Source organism: Lactuca sativa, chromosome 8 (genome assembly GCF_002870075.4).
Source record: "Lactuca sativa cultivar Salinas chromosome 8, Lsat_Salinas_v11, whole genome shotgun sequence".
Lineage (NCBI taxonomy): Eukaryota > Viridiplantae > Streptophyta > Magnoliopsida > Asterales > Asteraceae > Lactuca > Lactuca sativa.
In genome coordinates this window covers 54,444,119-54,458,602 of record NC_056630.2, presented here as the reverse complement: position 1 = coordinate 54,458,602, position 14,484 = coordinate 54,444,119, and positions in this window count along the sequence as shown.

Below are 14,484 nucleotides of genomic sequence, written 5' to 3'. Positions count from 1 at the left end.
GTAAGCAGGGCCCAATGGGTAATCTTTATGCTATTGTTTGTCATACTTGTATGTTTGTATGTTGGGCGGGCTCGTTATGAGAGTTAGGGGGAGGCCCGTTATACTCAGTGGACGGGGCCCTTTATGCGAGTTAGGGCGAGGCCCGTTATACTCAGTGGGAGGGGCCCATTATGCGAGTTAGGGAGGGGCCCGTTACACTCATTGGGCGGGCCTATTATATGTTTGATATGTGTGGTACGCGGTATTTGAGGGAAACTCACTAAGCTTCGTACTTACGGTTTTCAGTTTGTGTTTCAGGTACTTCTGGTGCAAACGGGAAGAGCTCGGGGTGATTTCAGTGCACACACGTTATTGTTGTTAGGTCTATTATGTGGTGTGTCAAATGTATGCTTTATTATTTTGTTTATTCCAAAATTGGCCTGTCCAGATTCGGAATTACTGAGTTGTCTAGTCTCTATAAATAGTGCATGCATGTAACATTTTAGGGTTACAGTTTGTGTAGGCCCTAAACACTATTTTAGTACACTCTCACAGAGAAGTTCCGTCGTTGTGAACTTTTCTAGAGCTGTTTGAATCTAATCATTCGACACTCTTTTGATCATTGTTTCTTGTCTTAACTTCACGTCATTAATATAGAATCTATCGATCATCTTATTTATTTTTTTAACAATTGTTCTGCATTTTCATGCTAAATCTAATATTTTATGACGTATTGATACATTTGGTCCACTCTTGATTTATGATAATGTTTTGGGATACTGCTTTATTAATTTAAAAATGAAATTTTTTGTCTTATTTTTGGGGCGTTACATTTTTATTGTTTGCAAAATACTCCAATCAACAATGGTAAAAGTTTTGTTCTAATTATGGTTTTAAGAACAATTACAAGTCTCTTTACTGCACACATTTCAAAAGGACTGGACACACACAAGAAAGGTGTTATTGCATGCATGGATTCTCTCCAGGTTATAGAAACAATCAACCTATAAGTGATAATGCTCTCAATTCTATCTCATTCAAGCATACATTTGAAGCTAATAATCAAGATCTAATTTCAAGAACAAACACAAATGATGCAATGACAAGTCTTACTAATGCATAATGTCAATAACTCATTGCTTTACTCTCTGGAAAATTGGCTTCTACAAACAAGGTGACTGAATCAAATAAACCAATCATAGGTAATCATTACATTCTTAATCTAACCTTTGGATATTATAATTCAAATGTATGGGTTTTAAATTCAAGAGCCACTCATCATGTTTGTCACAAAAAAAGATATGTTTGATGATATGAAGGAAATCTCAAACACAAGAGTTTTATTACCTAATCAGTCAAGAATTCCAGTTCGTTTTACATGAAACATTAAACTTAGTGATAGTTTATTACTAAAGGATGTCTTATTTGTGCCACAATTTGAGCTTAATGTTATTTCTGTTACATCCATAACCAGTGAAAACACAATTACAATCAAGTTTTATCATGATTTTTTATCAAATTAAGCATATAATCAACAAGAAGATGATTGGCAAGTAAAGTGCAGGTTGGTTTATATGTTCTTGACGAAGGGTTGTGCATTTTTTCTACACCAGCAATATGTATTCAAGCCATTTCATGTCAGAAATGGTATCAACATTTTGGACATCCTTCATTCAATAAGCTCAAGATGCTTGACGGTGTTATTTTTTCTTTAAACAAGGATTTTGATAAAATTCCACGTTCTGTTTTCCACTTATAAAAATAGAAGAAATTGACATTTCCATCTTTGAACAATGTTAAATAAAATCCTTTTGATCTAATCCGTTGTTATATGTGGGGTCTGTATAGTGTTGATTCTCATCATGGCTCTAGATATGTCATCACATTAGTTGATGAGTTCTCAAGGTTTACCTGGATTTACTTGATCATGCATAAATCTGATGCTCAATTTGTCATTCCAATATTTTTTTTCAAATGGTTCAAATTCAATTTAGAGTAGTTATTAAAAATTTCATATCATTTCATATCTAACAATGCTAAAGAGCTAGCATTCACTATGTTTTTTTTTTCGTAAAAAGGGTACATTACACCAATATTCATGTGTGGAAAGACAACAACAGAATTATGTTGTGGAACAGAAGCATCAACACTTGTTAAATCTGGCGCATGCATTATATTTTCAGTCCAAAGTGCCTATCATTTATTGGTCTGAATGTGTTCTACATGCTACATTTCTCATTTATCGAATTCCATTTAAATGTCTTGGAAAAATATCTCCGTATAAAAGATTATATCAAGCCAAACCCGATTATTCCAACCTTTAAACCTTTGGATGCTTAGCCTTTGTATCTACCATGAATTCTAACCGCACAAACTTTGAGTTGTGCCAAAACATGTATATTTATCGGATACACTCCTGGAATGAAGGTTTCAATTTTATTAATCCTAAAACCATACAAGCTTTTAATTCAAGGGATAATGTGTTCCATGAAAACATTTTTCCATTTACCTAGATTCCGAATCAAACTACAGTTAAGCCTTTTCTTTTTCATACATTTCCTATAGTTTTTGATCCAGTTTTAGATGATGATACTACCCTTTCAACTCCATCTCTAATGATCGTTCTTCTTTTTTGGAGGGCATCGATGACGGAAATCTAAATCTTCCTATTTCAACCATACCTCAAAGAATTCGTGCTAAGCCTACATATTTACAAGACTATCATTGCAATCTCATTTAAAATTATTCTCTTAAGAATGACCCTTTTACACCCATTGCTAAATATTCTTTGGAAGCAATTGTTTCTTATTCAAAATTGTCCCAAAATGAAAAGGCTTATTCTTTATGCATTTCGGCTGAAATTGAACCAAAGACATTTAAAGAGGATGAAATGTCAAAAGAATGGACTGATGCTATGAATTATGAAATACATGCATTAGAAGTTAACAATACTTGGTCTATTGTTCCTTTCCCCAGTGACAAAAAAGCTTTAGGTTACAAATGTGTGTTCAAAATCAAGAGAAAATATGATGGTTTTATTGAGCGTTACAACGCAAGTTTGATGGATAAGGACTTTAACCAACAGGAAGACATTGATTTTGTTGATACTTTTTCACCAATGTCAATTAAATTGCTACTTGCCTTAGTTGCACAACAATCATAACCCTTGTTATAATTAGAGGTTAACATCGGGTTTCTTAATGGAGATTTATCAGAAGAAGTATATGTGAAACTACCATGGGGACATTTACCTCCTACTTGTTTTCCATCTTATGTAAAGCTTGCATGCAAATTACAAAAATCACTTTATGGCTTAAGATAAGCCTCAAGACAATGGTATGCCAAGTTTTCTTGTATTCTAATTAAAGAATGTTTTATGCGGTCCAAAGCAGATTATTCTTTATTTTATAAAGGTCGTGGTTCCACTTATGTGGCATTATTGATTAATGTTGACAATATAGTCCTCACTGGAGCTTCACTGAAAGAAATTAATTTGTTTGAAGATCGTTTAAGTGTAAATTTTAAACTAAATGATTTGGACACTTTAAAACGTTTTCTTAATTTAGAAATTGTAAGATCTCAATAAGGGATAATTGTTTCTCAAAGGAAATATACTCTTGATCTTCTTTAAAATACTGGTATGCTTGCTACAAAACCAACTCATTACCCTATGGATCCTAAACATAAAATATCCAATTGTGAAGGCAATTCATTGGATGATCATGTTCAATATAGACGTTTGATTAGGACATTGATGTATCTCACTAAAACCAGACCATGTATTACATATGCACCATGAGTTCCATACATGGCAGCTGTCAATCATTTATTGGGATATTTAAAGCATAATCATGGTTAAGGGTTATTTTTGTCGTCTAAACAGTCTTTTAAATTAAGAGCATTCAATTACTCGGATTGGGCTAGATGTCTAAACACTATAAAATTAGTTACATGCTTTTGTATATTCATAGGAGATTCTTTGATTTCGTGGAAATCAAAGAAACAAACCAGGGTATCTAGATTCTCCACTGAGGCTAAGTATCGGGCATTGGCAACTACAACAAGTGAAATTATTTTACTTAAAGCCTTCAATATTGATTCTACACAACCAACTTTGATTTTATATGATAATGAATCAGGCATTAAGCTTGCATCCAACCCAACATTTCATGAAAGGACCACATGTTGACTTAGATTGCCACTTTATTAGAGAGAAGGTCATTGATCGCACAATCAAGTTAATGTCAATCAGAACACAACATCAATTAGCAGTTCTCTTTAATAAACCACTTCCTAAAGAAAAAATGGATCCTTTACTATCTAAGATTGCTTCGAAAGACATCTTTCATAGTCCATCTTAAGGGAGATATTTAAGAAAATGGTTATTAGTTAGGAGTCTTTTTGTTTTTGTTTTAGTTAGTTAGGCTTACTATAGTTAGGGCTTATATTAACAGGCTTATGATAGCTCAATGTAATCTGTATATAAATATTTGTTGTAATGAATGGAGTAGATACAAGAGAATATTTCTTCACTTTCAATTCTTCATTTGCAAAAGTTAATACATTTTGATTTATAATCTTTAAAAAAAATTGATGTCATAATTTAAAAAATATTATAAACATTTCATGTCATGCGCGATCATCCCGTTAGTGACAAACGATGAGCTTTTTGCATATTGTTTGGTAATATAATCTACATTTGCATATTACATTTAAAATATATCATAACTAGTGCTTCACTTGTTTCTTAACATATTCTTAATTTTCGAATTTGATTATTCTTTCTCAAGTAATTTACACGGATAATTATTATAGTTATCGTTATTCCTTTCTAAACATAATTTATTTATTGGAGTTAAATTAGAAGAAATGAAACTATGAAAGTAAATTCGCAGCAGCTAGTTGGGTTCATGTTTAAAGAATATTTTATTGGGCTTCTTAATGAATAGTTGCACTATAATTACCTTTGGGCTCCAAAAGTGATCAATTTATTTAGCAATACGCAATTACGCATACAAAAATTCAAAATTCTATGTATGTAGCATATGAAAAATTCAAAATTAATTATATAAAAGTTTCGTAAGTATCCGTGGATGATTTTAGATTCAAACTTTTAACAAAGTAAAAATGTCTTATTGTTTTTAAACTAATTTACATAATGGTCTTGGTTTGGTATAATATACCTCCTTGCTCTAACTTTATTTTAAGCGACTAGATATGGGCCCGTTATAAGGTGTTATAGCCGACGTGGCCAAACTTCAACGCCGTGGTAACGGCACAAACACTTCTCCCTCCATGTATTTTTGTTTTATAACATTTTACGCCGTGGTGTTATAACATTTTACTACATCATTCTTCAATTTCTCTCAATGTATTCAAAAATCATTTCATTTTTTAACTATCGAGCCAAAATCAAACACCCCTCCACCAAACACAAGCACAAACACAACCACTCTGATGGGGTTTGCACGCTATGAGAATTACACAAACCTCCTCAACATTCAAAACAAACCACAATTATCATTTCAAGAAAAACTATTTTAATTTCACCTCACCCCGATGTAATTTCCTACATTGGCCTACATGCAACAAAAATCAAACCTACAACAAATTTTTGTAATATGTTTACTTCCATGTCACAAACAACCGTCAACCACATAACCATCGCAAGATACAGTTGCTGAAAAGCAACTGGGAGGTAGTAGGAGTGGAAGAGGGAAAAAGAAAAAGAAAGGGAAAGCGATCGCGCAAACCGAAGAACCTCCATTATGGTGGACACCGGAGGAGGAGTACGCTTTGGCGGGTATGTAACATCCCAAAAATCAAGTAAAATTTTTGTTTTTCAAAACCAAACATGTTTATAAAACTTAGTTTCCAAAATTTAAAATAAAAAATCAGAGTATCCCAAAATCAAATCTCATAAAATTCGACGGATGTGCACGATCAAGCCTTCACCTTGCCCTGATCATCGGAACTACATGAAACATAACACTTAAACTATAAGCCAAAGCTTACTGAGTTCCCCCAAAGTACCACACACAACCAAACAAATACACATATTGCATTTTGGGTCCACAGTCTCCCGACTGGATTACCCTGGCCCATAATCTCCCGATTAGGTTGCTACTCTGGCCCACAATCTCCCGATTGGATTACAACTCTATCCCACAATCTTCCGGCTGGATTTCCGCTCTGGCCCATAATCTCCTAATTGGATTGTCATTAGCCTACAATCTCTAGATTGGATTGTCAAGGATTATTGGCTGACAATTCAAAGTAGTATAGCCTCAACCCACCCACACTATGTCGACATATGTAACAGATAAACAAATAACTAGCAAGTACAAGTAATCATACAGATCTACCAATCTAACATATAATCAACATAACACATCATCCTATATGTCAGGATACATAACACAAAATAGTAGGTCGGCATTGGTTCCTTTGACCCGCAGTACAGTGAGAAGAAACTCACATCATAGTCCGAAATGTAGCCGAATAGATCACAACTCCAACTACCGACTCTATTGGTCACCTATACAACAAACAGTGACCTTAATGCCCCTTAGTCAAACTTGGTCAAATTCATGGTCAAGGTCAAAAGTCAAAAATTCAAAAAAGGTCAACACTGACTAAGTACGCCCCGCGTACTTAGTCACTAAGCTGAGTGTAGTCGTGTTCCATGAAAATATCGGGGTTTCTGCCCATTATGCACAACGTACCACTTGGTACACCCGTCGTACTTCATCTGAGTCCTTACATCCTCATTAAGTGCTTATTCCATACATACCTCACATCCACAACTCATATATATATATAACCAAAACATCATTCTAAGTTATAAAGTTTCCACATTTATGACTTTCATGGCTAGAAGGAGTCCATACACCAAAACCTTAACTTAATACACAACCCAAATCATCATAACTCTTACACAGAGGGAATATAAGAACCATGATCACATTTTTATGGTTCCTAGCACCTAAAAACATCTGAAAGGACAACTTATTTGGATTAGAGTAAGCCATACTCATAGATACCAAGATTATGGGACCAAAAAGCTCATAAAACCCAAAACTAGTTAGATCTAACAAATGCATCATCAAGGTTCAAGCTTTATACCTCCTGGAAATGAGAAAAGCAATGTAAGCTCTAGATCCACAAGCTTGAGCTTCAAAAATCAACAAGCTTGAACTTCTCTTTCATCTAAAAATGCACCCAAAACACATAAAAAGGCTTAAGATTTGCTCTAGGGGCTAGGGTTTCGAGTTGGAGGCTCAATACGGTGGAGGTTGATGTTACGGGGGACCCCAAGGGGTTAAAGTCCTTAAATAGGTCTCAAAACCACAAAAATAGGGTTTTTACACTATGGCGGTACGCCCTGTGTACCTTAAGTTATGCGTAGCGTAACACCCTAAAAACAATAATCATTATGCCTATTACACCCAACGTACTCCTAGAGTACGCCCAGTGTACTGCTAGACTCTCTTTTTCCAACTTAACTTCAAACAACCATAACTTCTTCATTCCAACTCCGTTTTTGACAATCTTTATATAACGGAAGGGTGTCGACGAGCTCTATAATGGTATCTTGATAGTCATGAGTAAAACATCTCAAACTAAAATCCTTAATTTATTCAAGAAGCCCAAAACATAACCCTTCCAAGTTTACCCCTAGTCTTCCATCGAGCAATCCAATATTTTAATTGATAAGGTGCTTTAGCTATCAGAGCCGCACCGGATGCCAAGTCAATCCAAAACTCCACCTGCCTCTCCGGAGGCACTCCAGGAAAGTCATCCGGGAACACATCTGTATATTCCCGAACAACCGATACATCATTCACAGTCGCCTTACCCTTCTCCCAAGTATCCATAACATAGGCAACAAATCCAGAACAACCCTGCTGAAGATAGTGTCTAACCGTAGCTGTTGAACATAAAATTGGCCCGCGCATGAACACCTTTTTCTTGAATCACCAACTCTCCCCTACGTGGGGTTCGGATACACACTAACTTTTGTTCTCAATCAATCATTCCCCATTGGGGCTCAACTAATCCATCCCCATTATAACCTTGCATTCATGCACAGGAACAGGAACCAAATCGATCGGATACCGCCCACTGAACAACTCCAAAACACAACCCAAATGAACCCTAGATACTCGCATAGGATGATCGTCGGCATTCTAAACCTCTAATGGACAATCCAGCTCCCCTGGAGCATCAAAAAACCTCTTGCTGAGCGCAAGAGATACAAAGGATCGGGGAGCCCCCAAAACAAACAATACCAAAGCAGAGATACCATTCACAAGGAACAATCCTAAAACAAAACACACAGATATAAGCATAAAATTAACATAATTAAAGAAATAGTGAGAAGATACATACTCGTCACGACATTAGGTGTTTCACAAGCCTCCTCGATTGTCAACTAAAAATCCATGATCTTCAAAACAGGCATATCCTCCTTGCCATGGCGGCCATCCGTAATCCTCAAAGTTACCAGAGCGGGAGCTGTAACCGGTCCTACCACAACTATACTTGGATAATGGGCCTTTTATGGCCCCTCTGATTGCAATTAAAGCTAATCAGGCTCGGTTCCTAGGTAGTGAATGTGCAATCTCAACTAAAATGCCCAGTCTTGCCACACTGATAGCAGCCTGAACTACCACCACCCCTGAGAGCTCCATCGTGCGTCTTGTCACACTTGCCACAGTGACCCCGACCCTGCTGGCCTCTCAATCTCGAATCAAATACCTTAGGCCTCTTTCCTGAACCCTCTAAACCTGAACCTGATTCGGCTTCCTCTTCCTCTGCATCTCTAAGTCTATCTCCCTCTCTCTGGCTCACGCTATCATATCATCCAGTGTTATACAACTGGATCGGCTCACAAATTGCCTGATATCGCTCCTCAACAACTCATGATACCTCCCTTTCTTCATCTCCTCGTCCGCCACATACTACGGAACCAATAACGCTCTCCCACGAAACATAGCAGTGATCTCTGCCACTATCTCAATAGTTTGTCGAAGGTCCTTAAACTTCCTCGCCAACTGCTGGACCTCAATCACATGTGTAAAATAAGGCCGAAACCTCGCTAAAAAATCCTCCCAATTCATGGACTCAATTTCCTCGCCTCCCAAGACATACCCAACCTCCTCCCACCAGTCTCAAGCTTTGTCTTTCAGAAGACAGGATACAAGTCTGACCTTCTCCTCCTTAGTACAAAGGCTAACTCGGAAGTTGTTCCTGACATCTGCCAACCAATGACTGCTCGCAATCGGGTCCTTATTCCCGAAGAACTTTGGAGCCCCACTTGCCCGGAACTCATAGAAAGTTAAAGTACGAGCTCCCATCATCTCCACCATATCAGAACAAAAAGTGCCCATAATCCCCCTAATACCCTCCGTGATCGTACCAGAGATCACAGGAGTTTGCTCAAGAATACTGCACGTAATCATAGATGAAATGAACTCCCGCATCTGATCAACCAAATGTTCAACCAACAAAACATGTTCATAAAAACATAAAGGAAAAAGAGAGTGAGTCAATCAATAATCTCAATACATTAGAGTCATATAAAGCGGAACTCATGGTGTTTGCGCGATGCGATCACGCCGAGCTCATCCCTTTAGATCCGGAAGTACCTGAAACATAAACTGAAAACCGTAAGCATGAAGCTTAGTGAGCTCCCCAAAATATCGCATACCATACATATATGCCAGCTCAAATTTATGCCAGGTCTATTTCACCACGAGTCTATTTCACCCCCGAGTCTATTTCAACTCATGTGCCAATACAAGGCTGTACCGGGTCTATTTCACCCCACATACATATAGCAAATAGGAACACATGTATATAACACATACAATAGGAGTCACAAAGGATACAAGCACATAACATATCCTAGTGTCCTACAATATAGTGAGCAAACTCACCTCAGTCTGTTGATAGTCAAACAAATGATCGGGCTGCTGAATCAAAAAATTCTCACGCTAGTCAATCAAATAAAGATACCAATTATTAATCGGGTCATAACCTTAACTAGAAATCTAGTTCACTTGTCCAATACCCAGGGTAAAAGACCATTTTACCCTTTCTTTACTTGGCCCAAAACCAAGGCCCAACCTAATGGCTCCAAAAATCGAATATGGCCCATAATCCTAAATGACACCCAAAGCCCATTATGGGCCCAAATCCATGAAAGCCCAAAGACTAACAAATGGCCCAAAGTCGTAAAGACTAGTGGCCTAACAAAGCTCAAAACCCTAATAGTCCAAATAGGACCCAAAACGCAAAAGTCAACACAAGTCAACGGCTGCTAAGTATGCTCGGCGTACTCAGACTTGCACCATGTGTACTCCCTCCTTATCCAGTATGCACAAAGTACGAGCTAGGTTCGCCATTGTACTCCCTAAAAGTCTAAACTTGCCATTCAGTGCTTAATCGGTTAAGCCACTAAGCCAAATTCTCAGATATGATCCTAAATGATGTCTTAACACGTAAAGTTGGCAACTTTACACCTTTTCATGACTTAATGGACCCAATACTCAAAATAACCCATAATACTAACCCTAACTCATGCATGGTCCAAGATAACTCATCAAGATTGCATTTTTATGAACAAGGGAACTCAAAAATGCCAAGATCTACCATTCTTAGCTTATGGAGTAGCTCATACTCTCCAGCATGGCTTAAAGGACCATAAAAAGCATACAAAAAATCCCTAACTAGATCTTATCAAAAGAACCATCACGTTAAGAGATTTATACCTCAAATAGCCTTCCAAGTTGATGATGATTCTGGATCCACAAGCTCTAACTACACCAATGCAAACTTCCAAGAGTTCATCTTCCATCAAAATCACCAAAAAACACACTCAAGGTTCACTTCCAAGATCAAAATATTCACAAGGAAATCAGGGTTTCGTTCATTGGGTTTGGAGAGGTGGAGGCTAGTCATAAGAGAGTCTAGACGTAACTTAAGGTGTTTAAATAGGGCACAAACCCTAAAAAAAATAGGGTTTACCCCAGCGGAACGTACACCCAACATACTCCCACATACGGTGCCTCCATGATCATGTAATCGAGCCAATACGCCCAAAGTACTCCTAGAGTATGCCCAACGTACTCGGCTAGGGACCAAATTGTAAGGATTTTTAAAGGAAGGGTTAAAAGAAAAATACCAAAATTGCAAATGATACACTAATTAGATCTCATAATATTAAGATAATAGGATTAACCTGTAAGCAATTAGTTAAATCTCTCATAATGGGCATTTCACAAATATTAGGGTTTATAACTCTTACAATCTCAAATAAATCTTTAATCGTAAGATTTACTCACTATTCTTATTAACGGGTTCGTAACAACACCATATCATGAATACTCGTAGCCTATATTCGGGTCAAATATATCTTAATAAATATAAAATATTGAAATAAAAAATTAACGGTGTTAAAGATACCTTAACGCATCTCGTACTCGTCCCCGTATCACCCATATAATCTCACGAGAACGGCTCCTGAGTAGTATCTCCGATCACGTGCCAAAAAACTATTCAAATGATACAAAACACTCATTTTTATACCATGGGCATCGCCACGTTTTGGCCTTAATGTTTTGCCACATATCACACTCTTCTGCCCTGTGTCACAATTGAGTCATCAGGTGCCACACCGTGGCCTTCAACGCAACATTGTGGGGGAATTAATTGTCATGGGTCACTCTACGGTTGACATGTGTCTTAGTGACTCATACTCATTGCCACTTCGTGGCCTTTTATGCCACATCGTAGGCATCAAAAGTTGACCATTGACTTGACTTCCGTTGACTTTCTCATAATAGCAGCATACTTTCATCTAAACTTCAAACGACCATAACCTTTTTCATAAAAATTCCTTTTTCGATTATGTTTATATCCATGAAATCCTCTCAATAAGCTCTACAAGATTCCTCAATTATCTTTTGCTAGATAGAATTTCTTGATTTAAAGTAACTCCACACTCTATTTCTCCTACTCGCCTCATATCATTTTATATCTTTTGAAATGATATTTGGTCACGAAAGACAAGTATTACAAGTTCTCCCTCCCCCCCCCCCCCCCCTAAAAGATTCCTTTCTTGGAATCTCAATAAGTAAGGGTATATTAATTATATCTCTTTTCTTATATCGTAAAATACTTGTAAGTCTTTTGAATTAATCCTTCTATCAAATCTTCTCTAATAACTCATTAGTCATAGTTTCAAACTATAATTATTCATTCAACTTAACTCATCATATATTTAGACACTTTTTTCGTCTTTAATTAACTCTCATTTTTATCTAACTCCTTTTAATCATCTCAATCACAAACTCGTAATATTTCATATATTATCATTTAAAGTTTGCTATTTCTTTTAGCATTTTCTAAATTATCAATTGGTACTTGACTTACAGCTCATTTCTAAGCTGCAAGTATATTACTAATTATTAAACATGTAAAATAGAAATTTATTAAGTCTTTCATATAATGAATATCGATTAAGCACTTCACATATTGATCCATGGTGAATCACATCTCAACTGCTATCACTCACCTCTGAATAGTTCTACTAGTTCTCATAGTACTCAAATTAATCATGTTATCCCCTATGGTACTTACAATGTAGTTAATTCACTCGAATATCTTTAAATCACTCAAATCACTTGGGTAATCACTCAAATTATTCTAGTTAATGATTTATTCTTCAATTTAATTTCTTATATAACTAGGTCAATATCTCAGATCATTCACTCAAATTAATTACTGAAATCAATCACTCTAATCGATATCAATTATTCAAATTAATTTCAATTACTCAGATTAATATCAATCGTTCATATCTATCTTTTTGATCATTATAAATCACTCAATTGAATCTTAATTTATTCAGAATAATCAACCAGTCAATTCAATTGCCCTGATCAATATTAATCATTATGTTCAATCTCACTCAATCACACAAATCATTCACTCAATTCAACCTAATCAATTACTTGAATTACTTACTAAATTTATTAATTGATCTTTTTAACTGATTATTCTCCAGAACCTTTTTCATACTCAATTATGAGATTATTTCTCCCATAAGTTTAAAATTTCTTAAATCGATTTTAATCACTTCAAAAGTCATTATTGTCATAGTTGATAGAGGTATATATCACGATTGTACATAACGTCGAATTTGATAGACAGTCGAATATTTGATTCTGCCATAAGCCCACAACCAAACAAGGAACATGAAATAGGGTTGAATAATACATTCTCAAGCTATAAAATCCTAGTATAGTTAATCTATTCAGATGCTCATAATTTACTTGGATCGATTACTCTTGGTTATTTGAACTAATTACTCTAACTATTCAAAGTAATTACTCAGATCAATTATTCTGCTCAATCACTTAAATTTATCACTCCGATCAATTTCTCAGTTTCATTAAATCAATTACTCAAGTTAATATTGTTCACTCAGATTCATCGGTTACTTAAATCCATTTCTTATATTAATCACTATTAACTAAAATTAACCATTCAGATAAATTTCTTGAATCACTTAGATCAATATCATCTACTTGTATCGATTACTCGAATTAACATCACTTAGTCATATTAATTACTAAAATTAATCATAATAGATCTCATATTGGGATTAGGTCTCGTCACCTCTTAGAGACTCAATCACAAATATTGTCTTCATGAGTAAACCCAATCACCTCTCACGGGCCTAAACATATAAGTCTCAATCGTCTACGTGAAATGATCTAATCACCTCTTATAGATCAATCATGTAAGTCTATCAATTGTGTACATGAAATAATCATGTAAGTCTATGATCTCAATTAGAAGTCTCACTTATTTCGATATTTTATACAATGAGATCCAATCACCTCTCATGCATCTATTATGTAAATATCATGATCCTAATCAGATGTTCTCATTATATTTTCTCACATTATCTTTACTTTGAAGTTATATCACTATTTTAATTCATACGTCGTGATCTTATTCTCCTCTCGTCGTAATCTATACAACTTCATTATAACATCCTACTTATGATCACTCTCTCTTCACGTCGATACTAACAAAGTACATTGCTAATTATCAATCTAAATGCATCAAGTATCTCGGATCACTATTTCGCGCATCATTGGTTCCCACGCTACGTATTTCACTATGGATCACTCAGTCACATTCCACAACTCTCTCCGCAAAGCATCATAATATAATCTATAGGGAAATAATAATATATTTATTTTTCTCGAAATTTTCAAAATGTCAAATAATATATCTAACTCAGAGTTATCATATCAAATAAATTATCATTTATACTCTATGGTTTAAGATTAGGAATCTACTACAAGAACGTAATTCATTTAAACCATGAATCTAATACCAACTTGTAACACCCATGATTTCATACCATGTACACCCAAAAAATTTCACTTATCATTTAAAAGTTTGCAATCGTTTTGGTGTACATTA